The sequence below is a fragment of the Arvicola amphibius genome, chromosome 6, assembly GCF_903992535.2.
Source record: "Arvicola amphibius chromosome 6, mArvAmp1.2, whole genome shotgun sequence".
Taxonomy (NCBI): Eukaryota; Metazoa; Chordata; class Mammalia; order Rodentia; family Cricetidae; genus Arvicola; species Arvicola amphibius.
In genome coordinates, this window is record NC_052052.2 from 92,665,325 (window position 1) to 92,687,326 (window position 22,002).

At 39.8% G+C, this 22,002-nt stretch overlaps 1 long non-coding RNA gene across 3 annotated transcripts in view; it reads right to left on the reverse strand.

Moving 5' to 3' along the window:
• Positions 1 to 573: 573 nt before the first annotated feature.
• The window catches only part of LOC119816155, a 129,414-nt gene continuing 107,985 nt past the window's right edge, over positions 574 to 22,002 (reverse strand). For all 3 annotated transcript variants that reach the window (XR_005285689.2, XR_005285688.2, XR_005285690.2), the window contains 2 exons: positions 15,170 to 15,320; positions 574 to 816 (listed from right to left, as the gene is read on the reverse strand). This is a non-coding gene — a long non-coding RNA (uncharacterized LOC119816155). The remainder of the gene's footprint in view (positions 817 to 15,169; positions 15,321 to 22,002) is intronic.

The window sequence follows — 22,002 nt, forward strand, 5'->3', positions numbered from 1 at the left end:
AATAAGAAGCAAAATGCCAAATCACTTTTCAGTTCATAAGATAAAGCTGATTTGCTTACCATGTATTTTTAATATATCACTAGGATTGATTTATTAATATTTTATTTATGTATTTGCATCTATACTTTCTAATGGAATTATAATTTTTCTTTCTTGCCATACCTATATTTAGGGTTCTGCTAGCTACATAAAGTAAATGAAAGAGTTCTGTTTGGTTTAAATTCTCTTCAGTAACAGTAATCATCTACTACTAAGGGTTTTGCAGACCTTATCACCCAGGCCTATTGCCTTGAGAAATGTTTGAATTTTACTCCTTTCACTATCAATTACTGCTAATGTGCAAAAAATAAAAAAATCTTTAACCCAATTGTTCTTAAGTTATCATTTATTTCATGTGGGTTTCTAAATTTGAGTCCTTTCAAATAGAATTGAATTGGTTTAGACCAAACAAACAAACTTTAAAAATCCCAAATTTGTCCCTTACAATGAAAAAGTCCCAGAAAAGATGAATGCTTAGAGTAGATACTTCTTGGCTTCCTGTTACTATAACAAATACCTGAGAGAGTCAGCTCATGGAGGGATGGGCCATGGTTTATCTGGGAGTATCAGCTCATAGAAGCATGGGTCATGGTTTATCTGGAAGCATCAGCTCATGGAGGGATGGGTCACAGTTTATCTGGAGGCATCAGCTCATGGAGGGATGGGTCATGGCTTATCTGGGAGCATCAACTCATGGAGGGATGGGTCAATCCATGGAGAGATAGGTCCTGATTTTGGAGGATTCAGTCCTTGGCTGGTCAGCTCTATCACCTTGGCCTATGGAAAGATAGCACATCATGGTGGAGAATGCATGAGGCAGTCAAGTTGCTCACCTATGGCAGCTAAGATGTGAACAGAAAGAAGAAGAAAGAAATAGACTCCCATAAGCCCCTTTTGTGGTGCACCCCAGTGACCTAAGACCTCCCATGAGGCCCCACCTCATAAAGGTTCTATCATTGTGCAATGGCATCTGAAGTTGAAGAGCAAGCTTTAACACATGGACTTGGGGAACACTTCCCCAAACCATAGCAAGAACTGTGATTTCAGTCAGCTTCTCTACTGAGGACCTTTCAAACAAAAATTCCATTCTAAGATGTATCTTGCTCAATACTGAATTATATTCAGATTATCATCTCATAAACCTGTATCCAATGATCCTCATCAAGGTCCTTGAATACTAGATAGAAAATTAAAACCTTCCCCCATGGTAAAGCAATAAATGTGTTTGCAAATAAATACAGATATTGTTCTAGAAGCACGAGGGCTATCCCTTCACAGTTGCAGACATGCCAGTGAAGCCACGGGCTCCCTGAGTGTGGAGCTGGTCCTGTGCTTAACACCACTGATTCTGGAGCTACCGCAAGATAACCAGAGGAAACCTGGTCTGCAAATAAAAGAGGGGTATGAGTCTTCTGATTCTGATGTGTGTTGACCTGCTTAGCCATACCTCAGAGCCACATGGGAAACACATAAGCACACTAACCCAGAACATACCCAAGTATACTGTTATAAGTCCCTGTGTTGATATCTACCAGGTGGCATTTGTGTCTAAGTGACAAACACAACAGACAGTTCCTTTCCTACATTCAGTGTTGTAGCAGCACACAAATAAGACCATGGTACATCAATAGAAAAAAAAAAAACCCTTTCTTCTGAGCAGACACTCAGATAATGTATATTTTAAGAGAAATATTACCTGGGGCATAATTAGTTGTAATGGAATTAAAATTCAGTGTTTAATGGCAGACAGTAATGCTTCACCTGTCTGGGCTCTGAGAGACCATATTAGAAGCAGGCTTGTGCTTAAACAGCCTTCGGAAGCACAGGTCGCTTCTTGCTGAGTCACCATCCTCACAATCCTGCTGCAACCTAATCAATATTTAACTACTCGGAGCTTTTACCTCTTCCCCAAGAGGACCACATCCCACAGTAAAAAACTAAAACCCTTATTTTCTTGATATCCATCCCGAATTTTTCACTAGGTCATCTCATGCACCTACTCCTAATAAAAATTTTATATCTCATAACTATTCCAACAAATACACAAGTGACAGGTTGTTCCGGGGAGAATTCATTCACAGGCAAACCGTTGACTTCTGATTATCATTCTTTTTGCAGCCTCTGAAAAAGTAGTGTGCTTAGAAGAACTCACCATTTAATTTTGATAAGTGATTTGCAAGGTGAGCTCAGAGATTCTGAAGATACAAATTAGGGCATAATCTGCACAGGAGTCCCATTAGGAAACTACTACAGTAAAATATTAAAATGGGTTTATTGCCTAGCTGTTTTTAGTATTTGTCTTAATTATTTAAAAACTTATTTTTACACACTAAGCAATGCTTCCTGTAAACACTCCCCTAGTTTTGCAGATGATAACAAAACTTCAAAATTAGCTGTTTCTGTTCCATGCTCTGCAACTTTCTGCTGGCTCTTCACTATATTTCGTCGAGGTCTGGCTCTTTCTCATGAAATCCATCAAGTAGATACTGACTTTTGAAAATAATTAATTTTTGTTTGTTTTGCTAAAGGAGACATCCGGGGTTTCTGTGTGGGCTAAACCAATACTCTGGCACTGTGTTAATCCCCCAGCCCCTAAGAACCTGCTCTTTAAAAAGAAGAGCCATCAAATAAGATGAGTATATGGTAAAGTTTTTAGCAAGTGCTTAACTTTAGTTTAGTAATTTGCCTCTTACTTCTTAGACAATTCAACAACTAAGTGACAATGTGTGACTTATGTGACATTCTAGAAAGCCTGGGGCTTCCAGTTTTCCAAGTGTCTCTCAGTATGTAAGGTCATAGGTCCCTGAAGTACTGTTATTCCCTTTCTTCTCAGTTGTCTTTACTGTCTTGACAATAAGTCTGCAGAAAAGGCCAATGTGGGGGCCATGGAGTCTTTGTGGGAGTCCCCTTATTGGTAATTACTGCACTTGGACCTCCATGCAGGTCACAACTCCTGTGAATCTCAGATTCTCAACCACAAAACGTAATTGTGGATTTGTAATTTCTTTAAAAAAAGAACAGTAGCTCCTATAAGTGTAAAACCATAAACGGCAGTTCCTCTAGAGTCCGAGTCTAGATCTACCAATTACTATGTGTTGTAGTTTGCTTCTGAAATACCACAAACAAGTTATGCGCCTCAGCTGGTGATACGGTTTGGAGAGGCTGTGGATTTCATAGGGCAGACGGACTGACTTGTGACTTGTACAGTCAGGGGCAGGCCTTCAAAGATGATAGCTTGGCTCCAGGTTCCAACTTTGCTCTCTGCTTCCTGGTCTGTTGTGATGTGAACAGTGTCTACCGTGTTCTTCCCCTGTCTTGAATGGAGTTGCTCCATGCTGCCTTCTCTACCAAGACAGTCTTGAACCCTATGAAAAGGTGAGCCAATGTAAATTCTAACAGGCTTCTGGTAGCCTGATGGTAAAGCTTTGTTCTAATTGAGCCGCAGGGGTGGAGAGGCCAAAGTATAACTTTATCATCTAAAGCATGCCAACCAAGGCAGAACATGCTGGACACTGTGGGTGCGGTATGGAAAAAATACCTGGAGGCTCTGTAATGAAGGAATCTGGGACAATTCTCTTTTACAAATTCTAGTTGAGTTGATTCTATAACTAAATTTTCCCAGGTGGGAGAGGGAGGTCAAAGGGACTGTCATCCCAAAGGCTTCGGAGAAGCATTCGACAAGAAGAGAGAACACATTCAGATGTGACAATTTGTCCCCAAATTTTTTTAATTAATTTATCTTTTTTTAAAAAAAAATCTTTTCTTGTTTTACATACCAATCCTAGTTCCAAACTGCCTCCCTCCTCCTGCTCCTCCACACTCCCCCCATCACACCACCCCCCATCCTCTCCTCAGAGAGGGTAAGGCCTTCCATAGGGAGTCAACAAAGTCTAGCACAGCACTTTGAGGCAGGACCAAGGTCCTCCTCACTATGTTTAGGCTGAGCAAGGTATCCCTCCAAAGAGAATGGAATCCAAAAACCCAGTTCAAACAGTAGGAATAGATGCTGGTCCCAATGCCAGTGGTCCCAAATACTGCACCAGTCATACAACTGTCACCCATATTCAGAGGGCCTAGTTTGCTCCTATACTGGTTCTTCCCTGTCAATCTGAAGTCAGTGAGCTCCCATTTGCTCAGATAAGCTGTTTCAGTGGGTATCCCCATCATGATCTTGACCCCTTTGGTCATATTATTGCTCCTCCCTCTCTTCAACTGGACTTTAGGAGCTCAGCCTAGAAGAAACTGTGGTACATTTACACAATGGAGTACTAATCAGCGGAAAAACAAAAAACAAAAAACAAAAAAACAAAACAATGACATCTTGAAATTTACATGTAAATGGATAGAACTAGAAAAAAACCATCCTTAGTGAGGCAACCCAGACCCAGAAAAACAAACATGGCATGTACTTACTCATAAGTGAATAATAGACCCAAAGCAAAGGATAATCAGCCTACAGTCCACAAATCCAGAGAAGCTAGATAACAAGGAGAACCTGACATGAATCTCCCTAGAAAGGGGAAATAGACAAGATCTCCTGAGAAAATTGGGAGCATGGGGATAGCAGGAGAAGGGAGGGTAAAAGGAGAGGAGAAGGGGAGAGGGGAAGAGAACATGAAGGAATAGGATGGTCAAGATGGGGGAAGGACACAGAGGGAGAACAAGGAAAAAGGTACCCTGACTGAGGGAGCCATTATGGGTCTAGCAAGAAACCTAGGACTAGGGAAATTTCCAGGAATCCACGAGGATGACACCAGCTAAGACCCTAAGCAAGAGAGGAGAGGGTGCCTAAACTGTCCTTGCCCTGTAGTCAGATTGATGACTACCTTAATTGTCATCATGGAACCTTCATCCAACAACTAATGGAAGCAGATGCAGAGATCCACAGTGAGGCTGAGTTCTCAAAGACCAGTCAAAAGACAGAGGGGAAGAATGGTAATAAGTCCCCAAATTTTGTATTGCCTTCCTTTACTAAGAGTGGGCTTACATGGGAAAACATGCTGTTTTTCTTGTAACCGTAGTCGAGGCAGTGGGGACTCTTCAGTGTTTAGTGCATAAATCATCTCCCTGTAACTGAGGGGATGGAGAAGGCTTGAAATGGAGAGTCTTATAAAAAAGAAAGAAAACAAGATTTTCAATTAAAGCCTAGTGATGGCCCAAAGATGAATAGCTGTGCAGAAAGAGCAAGTCAACTGCCATGCAAATCCCCTGGCTGTAGCTATTACACCACGGCCATTGCCATACCCAACCCTCTGCCCTGAGATGTTGTCCTGGCCTTAGGTAGCTAAACCAGAGTCAAGCACTCAGATCCACAGAGTGTTCTTGACTGCACAGCAGTTTGCCTGGCCAGGGAGATGTATCAAAGCTCCACATAAAGCAATGACTCGTGGGCCCTTACTAGATTCCCTTCCTTAGAGATGTTGTTTGTGACACCTACACAAGGACACAGCACCAACCCAGGCAAAGAGAAGCAAGAACACACATAGAAAATGGTGTTACCAGTAAGAATGGCCATGATCAAAAACACTGATGACAACTTATGCTGGAGATGTTGTAGGGAAAAGGGAACACTTCTGCATTGCTGGTGGGAATGCAAACTGGTACAGCCCCTTTGGATGTCAGTGTGGCGATTTCTCAGAAAATTAGGAAACAACCTTTCTTAAGACCCAGTAATACCACTTTGGGGTATATATCCAAAGGATGCTCAATCGTGCCACAAGGATATGTGCTCAACTATGTTCATAGCAGCTTTGTTTGTAATAGCCAGAACCTGGAATGCCTAAGTGCCCCTCGACCGAAGAATGGATAAGGAAAATGTGATACATTATACAATGAAGTACTACACAGCAGAAAAAAATAATGGCACCTTGAATTTTTCAGGAAAATTGATGGAGCTAGAAAACATTATTTTGAGTGAGGCAACCCAGACATAGAAAGACAATTATCACATGCTGTAGTGTGCGCTTTGGGCAGGCCTGCTTTTTGCCCTGCCCTGCTCCTGGCTGCCGGCTAGCTTGTGCCCCAAAATAACAACATACAAATTGTATTCTTTTAAATACTGCCTGGCCCATTATTTTCAGCCTCTTACTCACATCTTGACTAACCCATATCTAATAATCTGTATAACACCACGAATGGTGTCTTACCGGGAAAGATTCAGCACATCTGACCTGGTGGCTGGCTTCATCGCATCTCTCTCAGAGAGCAGAGGCAGGGCAATTGTCTGAGCCATCTACCTCACTTCCTTCTTCCTGTTCTGTCTACTCCACCCACCTATGTTCTAACCTATGAGGCCAAGCAGTTTCTTTATTAATTAACCAATGAAATCATCAGATAGATAGAAGACACACCTACATCAACATGCACTCACTCATGGGTGGTTTTTAAACAAAAAGCCTACAAACCACAATCTAAGAGAACTTAGACAACAATGTGGACACTAAGAGACTTATATAGATCTAATCTACATGGGAAGTAGAAAAAGACAAGCTCTCCTGATTAAATTGGGAGCATGGGGACCTTGGGGGAGATTTGAAGGGTGCAGGGGAAAGACAGGGAAGGGAGCAGAGGATAATGTAGAACTCAATAAAAATCAATTAAAAAAAGAAAAGCATGTTAGATTCAGCAGCAGAGGAAGAATGAAACAAGCATGCTGTGGTGGGGTCAACCTAGGTAACAACTAGGTGGGGAGATTAATTACTGTTCTATCACTAGTCCTAGAATCCGAGGAAACATACACGAAGGAGAAAGACTTATTTTTGCTCTCTTGGAGGTCTGACCTGGGCTGCTTGTCCTCACCACCTTAGCAGACAATCACAGCAAAGGAGTATATAAAAAGGCATGTGCCACTCTATGGTGAACCCACACTTGGGAAGGAGAAAGGAAGAGATATCGCCTCTGAGGACACCATCCTAGGGGCCTACTTCCGCCAGGAAAGTCCCAGATCCTTCCGTTCACCATTTCCCAACAACACTGCCAAAACATGAATCCATCCAGGAATTAATATTGCCACAAGATCAGCAGTCTTATGATCTAAGTGTCTTACAAACGTGGCCAGCAATGTGTCTCACTAATCTAGGGATTCTCAACTAGCCAGGTTGACAAGCAAGATTAGCTGTCACAGTGGGGTTTTGCAAGATGATCCTCTGTAGTGTCAGAATAAAGGGGGAAGGGGAATGGAAACCAATCCTAATGGTGCTAATTTTCTTAAATCGGTGCTTTCCTGTTATTACTTGTGGGCATTTAAAATAGATATATTAGAATGAGCAGGCTCAAAACATTTTTGTTGATGGATCAAGGCAGCAGGCACTGACAGTGGGAATGTGTACAAAGGAATAGATGCTGCTTCTGCAAAGACAGCTACCAGAGTGACGGTGGTTCTGAAAACCTCTCTTGATCCATTTGAGGCCCAGAGCCTGGAACAGCAGAGACTGCACTCTGCCATGGTCCTTCCCACAAAAAAGGTATACCAGTTGTCTCCAGAAACAACTTCAGCAACAGCTCTATAGGTCAGCAGGCTAAAGAGATGGAAAAATCAAAGAGAAACCTCAGAGGAAACTACAGTAGCCACAGAGAAAATGTGTTAGCTGTCTTGGGCACCACAGAGAAAGGAGAGAATTTAGGGAAGAGCTAGTCTGCCATTGACCTCCATTAAAACTCCATCTTTTCTGTTTCCCACATATGTGGATGTACACCTCAGAGGTGGTTAACTAAGAGAATTTTAAATTAAGGTTCTGACTTGGTACATAATTGAGCTCCCTGGGGGTCATTTATCATTAACCTTTAAAGTAATAAAAAATAAAATAATAAAATAATAAATAAGCAAAAAAAGTACTTTCAAGGAGAGGTTTCTAAAAGTCAACAAGCTTTCAGATTTTCATTCAGTTCTTTACTCTTTTATAGAGGCTAGAAAATTTTCCAACAGAGAAAAGGCAGTCCTAAAGAAATACTAAGCCATCTATCAAGAAACCCAAATAGAGGAAGTTGCCAATTGAAGATATTGGAAGAATTTTAATGATGTTCTTCAAGATCACTAAACAAACATGAAATAATTGTGAGCATTAAGAAGTAAACTGTATTTCTATCTATTGGGTTGTAAATGTCTTAATACTGCTTGTTGTAAGGAGACCACTTGTTCATTTCCCAGCTGCCCAGCCCCAAAATTATCACACAGAAACAGTATTAATTAAATCACTGTTTGGCCCATTAGCGCTAGCTTCTTATTTGCTAAATCTTATATCTTAATTTAACCTATCTCCATTAATCTTTATATTGTCACATAGCTGTGACTTACCAGGTAAAGTTCCATCAGACTCCAGTGGGGCTACATGGTTTCTCTCCAATTCTGCCTTCTTCCTCCCAGCATTCAGTTTAGTTTTCCCCCACCTACCTCTATTCCCTGTGCAGGTCCAAGATAGTTTCTTTATTAATCAATGATATTCACAGCATACAGAGGGAAATCCCACACCACCTCCCCTTTTCTGTTTAAATAAAAAAGAAGGTTTTTAACTTTAATGTAGTAAAATTAAATATAACAAAATCGGTATCAAGCAAGCATTATAGTTACAAATTTATATATACTTTTTCTTTTATCATAAATAGGAAAACTATAACTATAAATTCTTCAATTCCATCAAAGACTCCAGAAGGATATAGTATTATCTAAGTAAACAGGAAGTGGTCTGTAAGCAACTTCCAAAACTCTAGAAGTGACAGAGATACTTTGTTGCCTAGACAGTCACCCAAAATTATTCTGTACCATTGGGACATCCATATTCAGCCTACAGGCTCATAGTATGCAGCAGACTTTTCTATGAGGCAGGAAATTTCAAAGACAGTTCTGCCTATATTTAGCAGTTTGTCAGTCATTTTCTTCTGTGTCCTTCATAATGGATAGCAGACTTTTTCATTAAGCAGGAACCCCAAAGGATCATCTGACCTTCTTTATGCAGCTTCAGCAGTCATTTCTCGGTGGGTCCTTCATGTCCAGTTTATACAATGTAATATCAAATAGTCCAGGAAAGAGCAGTTTCTTGCCCAAATGGCTAACCAACTCCATAAGAAACCTCTTCAATACCCATCTTCTTCTTGAAGTAGATAGTGCTGCCTAAAGCAGATGTGTCTCATTGTCATGAAAAGTCCTAAGTTAAATGTCATATACTGAAGATCTCTGAAAGATCTGAAGACTAACTAACTGAAATATGTATCACTATATATCTAGAAAACTTAACTAACATGACTACAAGCTTGACTATTACAGATGACTATCAATTAACCTATATTTCTTAATTATGCATTACATTTTTAAATGAGCTGCATAAACACAATACCTTAATCAAGAACAGAAATACATATACACAATATAACAAAATTGACCTTAAATTTCTATCAATAAAACAAGATCTATACCAATGCAAATCTATATAGCATATCCTCCTTTAAATGTAAAGAAACATTTATAAAAAAATATTTGGGAATATGGGTATAGTTCTCTCCAAACTGCTTCCTGCTGTTTATTGGGCAAAGTAATTTTTGAGGGGTGTTTAAACAACCTTTCAGGTGGTCTTGGTTCATCAAACCACATTAGTCTGGAAGAATTCCACAGGTTCTCATTCTCTGTGGAAACAAAAGAAGAACCTCTTTTCCAAAGCAATATATCTTTAGACCCAAATTCTGAAGTCAAGATACCTTCATAATATACATGCTAGTTTAGCTTAGCAGCCGATACAATGAAATATCTCTCTATACTTAGCTCTTTCACAGTCAAAAATATTCAAAGAAAACACAATAATATACATAATCCAGATTCTCTGTGTGTATTTCATCTTTATATGGCTTGTTATTTTTTTACTCCTTTTAATCTACGACTATCTGTAACTGTCTATATTCTTTTTCATTTTTCTCCCAAGCCTACATACAAATAACCAACACTGTGGCCCATTTAGAGGTCTTTTTTTTTATCTGGGTTTGTCTTTATGGCATTTCTATAATTATTTTCTGACCAGAAGTGCTTCTTAAACTGCTAAGCAATTTTTAAAAACTTAAGCTGCGGCATTGCTAGAGCAAATACAGCCTTGCCTGTTTGCCTCGCCCAATCTAACATGGTGGAAGTCCATTCACCACCTCTGCAAGCCTTGCATATTGCCCCAGTTCCAGGTATACAGCGGGTCTATGTCACGCCATTAAGCAGGTTGTAGCACTCTGCTTACAAATCCCATTTAAATGTTCCATAGCTGAACCTCATCAAAGTTTGCACTGGCAGCAAGCCCAGGAAGCTGCAGTTTTAAAACAATGTAGCTCTTAAAGGAGCCACAGCATGCCGCCAGCAAGCAAAGCCCATTCAGGAAAATAAATGCAGCTAAGCTTAGTTTTTAGTGTCTAATATTCCTTTCTAAACTCTCAGTTTTTATATGGATGTAGTTATTCACATTGGCATGACAATTTGTTGTAATAGACCACTTGTTGGTACCTGGCAACTAAACAACACAGACCCAAAATCACTTCTTGACGCATTAGCTCTAACTTCTTATTTGCTAACTCTTAGATCTTAATTTAACCCATCTCCATTAATCTGTGTATCACCACGTGGCTATGGCTGACTGGGTAAAGTTCCATCCATTTCCAGCAGGACTACATGGCTTCTCTCTGACTCTGCCTTCTTCCTCTCAGCATTCAGTTTAGTTTTCCCCACCTACCTCCCCTCTATTCCCAATGGTATTCACAGCATAAGGAGGGGAATCCCACATCAACTGTTGATGACAGATTTTAGAACATGTTAGACTAGATCAAGAGGCAGTGATGCATTCTTTCTATATCAAAGTCTTTATCCCCACTATACTAATGTCATAAATATTAAACGTTGTGAGCTATGAACTGTGCTGCATGAGTGTGTGCTATATTTATGTGAGTGCACAGGATAGTGCACACAAGAGCAGCACTACAGGTATCTTTCTCTATTGCTTTCCACCATATTGTCTTGGGGTGGGGTCTCACTGATCAGAATGTGATCATTCTGGCTTGACTGGCTAGCTGGTGGACTCTTGGGACCCACCTGTCTCAGACACCTGATGCTGGAGTTACAGGCATATAAAGCCATGTTCTGCCTTTTTTAAAAGCATGGATGCTACTGATTTGAACTCATCTCCTTACACCTGAAAAGTACATACACCCCGAGTTACTTTTCCCATTTTATTCTTCTTGATACAGAATTCAGGATGCCCTTGCTCTAAAGATTCATCCTATCACCAAAGGTTTGGCAGAGAGCTGCCGAATACCTCTCAGCTCAGCCCATTTGCAGAGCTGTACAAAGCAGAGCAGAGTTCTCTGAGTGCATTCCTACCCTTTGTGATGAGTACAAACTGAAATCAATCATGGTCTTTGGGCTGGAAGAGTTTGCACTCTAGCAAAGAAGATAAAGCAAGCACATAAATAAATATAACACAAGCCCAACTCTGCTATGGACTCAAAAAGAGACATAAATAAAATTTGGGAGGATATAAAAAAAGGTATGATTACTTCCTTTCGGAAGCAGCTGTAGACATACAGACAATGATGTGCGTGGACCAAGCACTAGAGGGTATGTTCTAGGAAGAGAGTCTGGAGGAATTGGACAAAGATGGAGCAGAGAAGAAAAGAAGAGGGGAAAGGGGTATTAAGAAGAATTATACCTTCCAGGACAGCAATGGAAAAACTGGGATCTTGTTAGTTTGAGCACTAAGCCAGTCTCAAACCTCTGTCCTCTTCCTTTTGTGTGACACTCCTAAGCTACTTGTTGTGCTTGTCTATTTGCCTCCTTCAGGTCAGATGCTCCAGGAGGGAAGGGCTTTTCTTTATCTTTTTGTAATCAGAAAGCCCAATAAGACTTGGCTCACAAATATCTTAAGAATAAATGAATTCCACACTATAAAGACTCTTCTGCATAGTAGCATCTGGCATGTCCAACATCTTGCTGTTGGTGGCCATGTCTAATCAGTAACTAAAGAGTAAAACTGGATGGTGAAGCAGGAATCATCTGACTCCCCGAACAGCGCATCTGGGTCATGCTGGAATCTGCCTCTGCCACTCACACAATCAGAGCAAGGTTTAACTTGGGATCACTCGGGAATAAATGCTGCCTTCCCTTACGAATGTATCAGTGATGCTTGCACTATAGGACTGAATGGGGGTGGACTAAAAGGCCATGTGCCAGACCATGAGCACACTTTCTAGACCGTAGCAAGCACTTGGATAAGTTCCTGTGTTATTGAACATTAAATAGTGCTTGTCAATAACACCTGGAAGGCTGTTAAAATGTCAGCATGACATTGGCTTTATGTTCAAAGCACAGAGGCTGGGTAGTAATTCTCTGCTTTATTTAGGAATCTGAAATCATACCAACATGATTCTTTTTTGGGTGGGTGTGTTTTTTTTTTTCAAAACTGGACAGTACAAACAGGAAAATGCAAATCACTCAAATGTACAGAGAAATGGATGAGTATAAGCAAATATGTTTGTAACCAATACTGAAGTTATAATTGGAATACAGTGTCTCTTCCTCTCTGAGCCAGGGTTTCACGGTGGCCTTGCTCTAGCTTGCCTAGTTTCTCTTTGAGGTGTCACCTATGGAGTACAGTTGCTCCAGTTTTTCAACTTAATTATGATTAAAAGTACATTGTATGCCTTCTTCTGTGCCTTACTTCATTTAACTCATGTCACATTTCTGAGGCTCGTGAAAAGGACATCTTTAAATTACTATAAGAAACTCACCAAACTAAGCCACCACAATTTATCCATCCATTAATGTTATGGCTCTTTCACTATTGGTAGATGATAGTTTATTCGCTTCCAATTTAAGACCGTTGTCAAAATTTCATTTAGAATGTTTTTATATTGGCCTCCAAATACACAAATGCTTCACTTCGTTAGGAGTATGCCTGGGGGTGGGATTTCTGCTTCATTAGCTGTGTGAAGTTCTAATCTTATTACACACTATTGTTTTCCAAAATGAATGCACTAATTTCTATTCCCTCCAACAATGAGTGTGAGGTCTCATATGTCACATCCCAGCCAATGCTTGAAAACAAGTTTTTTGTTGTTGTTGTTGTTGTTTTGTTTTGTTTTCTGTTTTGTTTTCACCAGTCCTTACTGGGATCTTAATTTTCCTGATCTTTCATGACAATGACCACTTCGCATATCCTTATTGGTTGCTTGGACTTCCGTTCTGTGAAATTTACGTTAGGTTATCTTTTTAAAATTGATTTGTGGGCATAAATTTTTAATTACTGTTGCAAATATCTTGTTTTGTGTCCTGCATTTTCATCCTCCTTCTTTGTAGACTCTTTTCCTACGATGACTTAACTTGAATCTGGTTACAGCATTTTCTGCCTCTGTGTATGTGTTTTGCATGTGTGTTCATATGAACATGCACATGTGTGCGGAAGCTCGAAGTTAACAATGGGTCTCTTCCTCAATCATTCTCCATATTATTCAGTGAGACATGATCTCTCACTGCGTCCAGATCTCACTGATTTGGCAAGGCTGGCTGCCAGATCCAAACTAATATCCATGCTTGTATGGCAAAACCGTTGCCTGCTGGGCCATTTCCCTGGCCCCAGCTTTTTATATACCATATTTTAAAACCTGCCCAAAGTTATTATGTCTGTAATAATATAAACTATTTTCTTGTATTTTGGTTTATAACTACCCTGGAATGTATTTTGCTTGTGGAAAGAGCAAGGGGTCACTTTTGTGGTTTTCCATTTAGCTACCTGCTTGTCTAAGAGTTATTTAATAAAGAGATTGCAATTTCCATCACTGTTCTAGAATATCTTCTCTGCCATAAATTAGGTCAAAATACACATGAGTCTGGGGAGTTAACACTTCCTTTCTAGGATCTAGTTAACAGTTGCAATGTCAGTTAATATAGTTTTTCAAAATGTAGACCCACTTTACGAAATAAAATTTCCTTCCCCTCTCTCCCTCTTTTGAAGGTACTGAATACTTTGGGGGTAATTGTATGCATGCATTTTAATATCTACTGGTCAATATGAGAATTAACCTATCAGAATTGGTCTGCATAGAGTGATGAAGATTTTAAATCTTCAGCATGAGAACTCTTTTAATATAAGATATTACTCCATTTCAATATTATGTACATAAGATATTACTCCACTCACATACTTTAATTTCTCCTAATATGTAGAAGGAACGGTGGGCTGTGTCCCGCCACCCGGCTAGCTTTACCCAAAATAATTACACAGAAACTTAAATATTCCTTATATTATGCTTAGACACTTTCATTAGATTTTCACTAATGTTAAAGGTACTTTTGTTTAGGTCAGTAAATCAGTTACAATGCAGTTCATTGATGAATCGCCTGTGCTTTTCAGACAGCATATTGGCCCCTTGAAACGTATTATGCTCCTTAGTCCTACAGCACTGTTATACTACAGGGCTAAGTGCTACTTAGTGCTTCTACCATTGCACCCATTTTACACATGGACATACTGATGCTATAAAGGGGTTCAAACTTCACCAACCTCACACAGTTTATAAGGGGGTGCATCAGAATTTCAGCAGGGACCTTTTGAAATCTCACACTGTACCAGGCTCTGTTAGAGGGAAGCATGCCATAAAAGAGATGAATGCCCATCTCAATACACGGGGGTAAGGAAGGAAGTGTCAGCACATGGGTTACGGGCAAGCAGCCCATGAGGAAGGGAGGGACCTCACACTCTCAGGACACTGAGTGTGTAATTAAGTGGGATTCATGAAGTAGAAGATGCTGAATATTACCTCTGAAGTTACCATCTTTCTTAATAAAAAAATATCAGTAACATAGCCTGGGGGCCCCAGGGGCAGTGGCAGACTCTTCAGACACAGAGGCCACATGGGCCACTTGCTGTTTTAGAACTGAGTTTGATTATAAAATCATCCCCTTCCATCTTGCCTTCCACTCAGATTCTCACCATGGTATTTCCCTCTGGCACGGCTGTTTGCTCAACCACATTAAGGGCTATTTTGGCTCATCTACCTTGAACATGCAGGTTGTATCAGAAATGGTTTATAAGCAGAAATTACTAACAAAAGTGCTTTGATGAGTTTCTAACCATCATTCTCCATTTAAAACCTCATAGCTGAGAATCCAACTGACCAAGGACTCCGGGAATTTTGATGACAGGACAGATGGTCCAAGGCTCTTGATGTCTGATGCTAGACTTCAGAGGGATGCTGTGTAGAGATGGCCATCCACCTCGAATGGCCAGAGAATGCATGTTGCATTGTCATTGACTCTGAAGAGAGATCTGTGGAAGGTGAAGAGTGTTAAATACAGCTCAGAATAACTGGCCGTCCTCCATTGTTCCTTCCATAATAGCTGCAATAGCTCACACTGCTAAAATAGATCCAATTATGTAGAAAAATATTAAAGAAACAATAAGCATTTCCTCAGCTAGCTTACCTTATCTAAAAAGTAAGCAAAGAATTTTTCCTTTTAGTTTATGACTACACATAAATTGGAGGCTTAATAAGATGCAAACATTTAAATATGGAAAAATGTCACTTAGCACAAATCCTCATTCTATAGAAAGTTAAATATAATGGAAAGATATAAAAATCTGGGTGCTTCACTATTTAACATAAGGACTATGACTTACTATGTACTATAATACAGGTTTCTGTTGTAGGAAAAATGTAATAGATGTTACACGCATGTGTGTGGTGCTGACACAAGAAAGTGTAGCTACAAACTGGTAAACAGACACACATATTTAATAGACATTGTATCTCATGGGAAACGCTTGTTAATTGGTACCAAGGAGTAAGAAAAGCTGCAGTAAGTTCTAAGATTCATTGTGAGTTAATTCATTGTTTCAAAGCACTCTCCCCAATTTTGTACAATCTCTGCATCTCTTTCATTATATCCTTATTTGGAAACATGTCTGAGATTCTTTTAATTTTTTATTTTATGTTTCTTGAACCATAAGTTAAGCCCATCTTATGATATTTTCATTTATTCTTTCACAATTTTACACACACACACACATATGTATACTTTAAAAAATAAATTGAGAGTCTTTGTAGAACTTTTTACAATTAAATTATTGGGAATAAATTTAGAGATCAAAGCCTGTGAAGGGCTGGAGAGATGGCTCAGCCGTTAAAGGCTAGGCTCACAACCAAAATAAGCCTGTGAGATCAGAAATGTACATGCTTTCTGCACTGCGTTGGGACCCAGCTTACTCCTGCACGTCCTCATTCTGGGAGCTAGTGATGAGAACACCCCCAACCCTGGATCTCTGATGGCTCCTATAGACTAGAGCTGGAGTTTAATCAGGGAGCACTGGTCATGGGACTAGAGGAATGAAGGAAGTGAGTCCATGCATCAGGAAGAGGTGTGGAGAATCTGAGAGGCAGGGTTTGAGGTCAAACTATGACTTAGATCAATGCTGAAGTTTCTCTGGGATTCCATTTCTGATATTGTTCACATGCATCCATCTCCAATTCTTTCTGCTCCTTGTTGCTTGACTCAAGTTAGTATTCCTCCCTTATTGAACATGAACAAAGCCAAACAACACACTGCCTCTAAGGGTTCTGACCACTAAGGGAAAATGCAGGCAGTAAATTCGTCCCATCAATTCTATTTGTCTTCTCTATTCTCCACCCTCTGCACACGCCAGAGCATCCGCAGGAAGATATGGTCTGACATGTACGTCCATAGAGTCTTTACACAAAAGAGCAAGGAACTTTCTTTCTTTCTCATACCTCATGGTGTCTAACATAAAAACTTCCAGGGTCTTTACTAAGGGAACCAATAACCATCCCCATATAGAAATGTACTGAGGATGAATTAAGCTAATGTGTGTTAAAAAGGTCATGTCCCTTTCTCCTAATAGGTTTTCTGAGGTTTGCACAAATGAAAGAAACAGCTACTTTCACAAAGGCTATCATTATGGAGCAGGTTTAATTTGCAAATCAGCACACAAGTATGAATTCTGCATATTCCATTAATGGAGGCTGTCAAACTGCGGGTCCATTGAATTAATTACACTTGACATCTTTAACAAACATGCACAGATGGCAATTTGTAGCTAATGCTAATCTCTGACCAAACTATTTTACCATCCAAATTTGACTTATTATGAATTAACTTTCCCTGTTTGGAACTTGCTTCTGCATAGAAATATTTGCTCATGAGTAATTTAAGCACAAATAACATCTGTAAAGAGTAATTTTTACAGTCAAGACTATAACAAAAGCAGACTGATTTTCGTTTTCTGTAAAAGGTATTATTTTAGGAACAAAGTTCATATCCTGGGAAAATTATCATGTAAATGATATTGTCTGCTCATTTTTTCATGCTCTATTTTAGGTACTAGCAGAAACGAAATGAAGGTTTTCAGAGGGAAGTTCTCATGGAATTCTGATGTGTCTCACTTCTGAGAACATGAGTATTTTCTGTCTCATTGAAAAATGGAAAATCAGCATGCAACTTTGAGAGGAGATCACAACAGCAGGGATGAGGATGGGAGTCAAAAAGAAATGGAATGAAGACAGCAACACCAAGCTGACTTGGATTTGGATGGCAGCCTGTGATGACAGGTAGTTCAAACTCTGTACACACTACAAGAGGAGCAGGAGCTGTGCATCATGGGGCTTTGTGAAGATTTTTTTAAAAAACAAAACTGCCTTAGTTCAGCTTCTGCTTAACAGTGTGAGTTCCTTCCTCCGATGCCACTGCCATAAACGTGGATCCTGTGATAACTTAGCTATTTTTTAGGAAGGAAAAAAATGTTTAAAAAGCTGGGCTTAGTGGTGCATGGCTTTAACCAGATCACTTAGGAGGCAAAGGCAGATGGATCTTGTGAGTTTGAGGCCAGCCTGCATAGTGAGTTCTAGGATTCTCAAAACAAACAAATAAAAATGTTTATTTGATACTTGACATTTTCCAAGTGTGGTTCTAAACATGTCATTAACTCATTTTGACTCTCATAACCACCTGAAGATTACTGCTTTTATTTGTCTTCACAGGTGAAGAAACTGATACAAAAGAGTTAACTGCTCACTGGGTGGGTACATCAAGAAAGTCTCAGTCAAGTCCAAATTCCAGGCCACATGATTTGTACCCAAGTCCAGCACTTGATGGCCTTTATAGAAATGAAGGGGAAACTGATGGAGGAGTGTTTATGTGTTACTTTTATTATTAATAAAGAAAACTGCCTTGGCCCTTTAAGAGAAAATTAGGTAGGTGGAGTAGACAGAACAGAATTGTGGGAACAAGGAAGTAGAGTTGGGGAGACGCTTCAGGCATTTGCCATAGTGAGCCGCCATGCTTCTCTCCAAGATGGATACAGGTTAAGATCTCTCCTGGTAAGGCACCCCTCGTGGTGCTATATAAATTACTAAATATGGGTTAAAGCAAGATATAAAAATTAGCCAATAAGAGGCTAAAACTATGGGCCAGACAGTGTTTAAAAAAATACAGTTTCCGTGTAATTATTTTGGGTAAAGCTAGCCGGGTGGCGGGACACAGCCCGCCGCTTCACACTACAGATTGGCGCTCCAACATGGTCACTAAATCCACGTGAATTTGTATTGGTATAGATTTTAAGGTCAATTTTGTTATATGTATATGTATTTTTGATCTTGATTAAGCTATTGTGATTGTAGTTTATTTTAAAAACTGTAATGTATAATTAGGAAATATAGGTTGTTAATGGATAATCATTGATAATAGTTAAGCTTGTAGTCATGTTATTAGATTTTTTAGATATGTAGAGATATATTTCAGTTAGATAGACATTCTTCATATCTTTCAAAGACTGCAAAATATGACATTTAATGTTTTAATAACTTAGGGTTTTTCATGACAATGAGACACGTCTGCTCCTGGCAGCACCAATCTACTTCAAGAGGAAGATGGGCATCGAAGAGGCTACTTATGGAGTTTGTTAGCCATTTGGGCAAAAAACTGCTCTTGCCTGGACTGTTACATAAACTGGACATAAAGAACCCGCAGAGAGAGGACTGCTGAACTTGCCTAAAGGTGAGATGTTCCTTTTGGGGTTCCTGATTCGTGAAAGAGTCTGCGAGATGTTCTGCAGGACACAGCAAAAAGTGACTAAACTGTCTTTGAAATTTTTCTGCTTCATGAAAATGTCTGCTGGATACTGTGGGCCTAAAGCCCAAAGATGGATGCCCCGACGGTACAGAGGAACTTTGGGTGACTGTCCAGGCAGCGAGTTGTCTCTGTCATTTCTAGAGTTTTATAAGTTACTTATTTCTTGTTTACTTAGGTAGCATTATATCCTTCTGGAGTCTTTGATGGAGTTAAAAAATAAATAGATAGTTATAGCTTTCCTTAGTTATGATAAAAGATAAAATAGATTTAAATATTGTAACTGTAATTCTTACTTGATAACTGTTTTGTTATATGTAATTTTACTATGTTAAAGTTAAAGCCTTTCTTTTTTGTTTAAACAGAAAAAGGGGAAATGATGGAGGAGTGTTTATGTGTTACTTTCATTATTAATAAAGAAAACTGCCTTGGCCCTTTAAGAGAAAATTAGGTAGGTGGAGTAGACAGAACAGAATTGTGGGAACAAGGAAGTAGAGTTGGGGAGACGCTTCAGGCATTCGCCATAGTGAGCCGCCATGCTTCTCTCCAAGATGGATACAGGTTAAGATCTCTCCTGGTAAGGCACCCCTCGTGGTGCTATATAAATTACTAAATATGGGTTAAAGCAAGATATAAAAATTAGCCAATAAGAGGCTAAAACTATGGGCCAGGCAGTGTTTAAATGAATACAGTTTCCGTGTAATTATTTCGGGTGTAAAGCTAGCCGGCTGCCGGGTGGCGGGACACAGCCCCGCCGCTTCTCCTCACTACAGGAAACTCAACAGCATTCTCTATTCTCAGAACTTTATTGGCAAGGGTAAAATGAAATACAGTAAATATTAAAATTATGTTCCTATTCTAAAGTATTATTTAAAATAAAACAATGTTAGGTGTTTCTAAAGGATTGATGGGGCAAAGGGAGAGATGGTGTGAGAGGCTGAGGTGGAGCTTTGTGGTTATGGAAGCAGGGGATGGTGTGGGATAGGAAGAGAGAGAATCCTACAGAAGAAGGGGTCCACTCTCAGTGCAGCAGAGTGCTAAAGCCAAGTTGAAGCACTAATGGCCAAATTCGTCATTTTTGAAGCTGTCCTCTCTAACATTCCAGGTAATATTACAGCTGTGCCATGCCTGTCCCTGCGTTGTGGAAAACAATACTCTTGCTTCTGACACTTCTTCCAAAGTGGAACATGTTGTACTAACATGGCTGTGCCTCTGCACGCCCAACCAATTAGCTTGCCAATGAAAAGCTTTATGGTGGGGTCTCAGTCATGTGTTCTTGTCCCCTTCTGTGTCACGCTCTGCTGACAGAAGACTCTCAAATCTCAAAACCTTTAGAATTGCCTCAGCTGTTGACCCTGACTCAAGGTCATATATTTTCCAGCACTGACCAATCTGCTGTCCAGTCTGTAGTCTATGGAGAACATGATGGTTGTAACCAGAATGCTGTGACTGGACCATTCCAGCATCTGAGCTTATCCTGAATCAACTATTGAAACTATATCATATAGATACAGCAAATTATATCTTACCCACTGTCTCCGTTTGTCCAGTGGCTACTTTTCTTCCCTTCCACAGTTGTTGATCTCAAGAACTCTAGCAAATGGTCCACAGACTGAGTTTCAGCCCTGCACCAATGTATTTGTCATTTTTGTGACATTCTGACTTGTTGGAACAACTAAAAGAGGACGCAATTTAGTTAAGAGCAATGGTTCTAGAGCAATGGGTCCATATTTACCTGGTTCTATGTGGTGTGTGCATGTGACAACGCAGGTTTTGCACTTTTAGATGTTGGGAACAGGAGAAAGCAGAGGTATCGAAAAGAGCCAGGGTGAAAGGACATGCCCTCGGTGGCGCACTTCACCCTGGTAGGCTCATCTGCATCTTTGCCACTCCAAGAATGCCACTCTATTTCATTCATTCACTAGGAAGAGCTCTCATGGTCTAATTATCCATAGAAGCCTCTTTACATACACACCCACAGGGGTGTTTCACACATCCCAACATCAAACTAACAACATCAAACTAACTCAGACTTAAGCAACAAGAAAGCCAGTGCTAACAAGTATCTCTCCTACACTGCCATGTAATACTACATGTTGATTGATTCCAAGTTTCAGTAACCTTGACATTGGCAACTTTACATTCTCTTCCAGTTACACAATCTAGGTGAACTTGGACTGACTAATAAACTTGACTATGTAAAAATGGCGGCAACCAAGCTCGGGCATGGATAGCACTATGATAAGAATGTTAATGAGCATTTCACAAGACTTGCCTCTGACTGATAAGCCAAGATAACATGGCCATTACTGTCTCCTGATCAAGATCTACCTGAAAACTAAAATATTTTCACTAAAACAAAAATAATACTAGGGATTATAGAAGAGTCTAGTGAAAAATATATTTTCTCTAGTTAACTTTTATGCTTAATTTGTTCTATTTTAAATGATAACAGCTATATAGACTACAAATGTATCAGAAGATAGACCAAATGTCAGCTCCCCACCTTGTATGGGTTCATTGATAAGATAGAGTGCTGCTATTTTAAGAAGTGATTAAAAGCAACTATTTTTAGACCCCCAATTTCATGAGGACTCTTCTTTCTGTTCCATTGTTCACTGACAAGCAAATTCTTTCCCAAGTACATTAAGCTGAATGGGATCCCAAGAGGCCCCATGATAACCTTATCCCTATGCCAGCTCCACAGGGAGTCTGTGTGGTACTCCAGATTGGAGAACACTCTTCAGAGGCAGCACAACACAGGCTGACTACTACTGAGTACTGGGCAAAGCCCTAGAAGAAAGCTGGTAAGAAGCGAAGATGAGAACATCCGCACATGGAATCCTGATCTACTTGAAGACCCTAGGCAC